Consider the following 269-nt stretch of genomic DNA (forward strand, 5'->3'; position numbering starts at 1 on the left):
TCTTTTCAACACAAGATCCTCAGAAAAAGGATCACAGGATTTGCAGTAGATCTTTGGAGAGCTACTGGTCCAACATCTGAAAAGGAGGAAGCACAAATGAGAGATGTTTCATTATAAACATTCCTGGACTAGTAACTCCTCCAAATTCTGAATTAAGGTGGTAAGCCACCTATGCCTAAATTGTCAAAATGGGCACTGATAGGTTTAGACCAGGCATGGCACCAGCAGGAAAATTACCATATCAAAATGTTAAATGAAACTTTATGCAG

At 39.0% G+C, this 269-nt stretch overlaps 1 protein-coding gene across 1 annotated transcript in view; it reads left to right on the forward strand.

Moving 5' to 3' along the window:
- The window catches only part of LOC119581768 (G patch domain-containing protein 11-like), a gene marked incomplete at its 5' end in the record, with an annotated part of 9,488 nt that overhangs the window by 3,716 nt on the left and 5,503 nt on the right, over window positions 1-269 (forward strand).

The sequence above is a fragment of the Penaeus monodon genome, chromosome 15, assembly GCF_015228065.2.
Source record: "Penaeus monodon isolate SGIC_2016 chromosome 15, NSTDA_Pmon_1, whole genome shotgun sequence".
NCBI lineage: Eukaryota > Metazoa > Arthropoda > Malacostraca > Decapoda > Penaeidae > Penaeus > Penaeus monodon.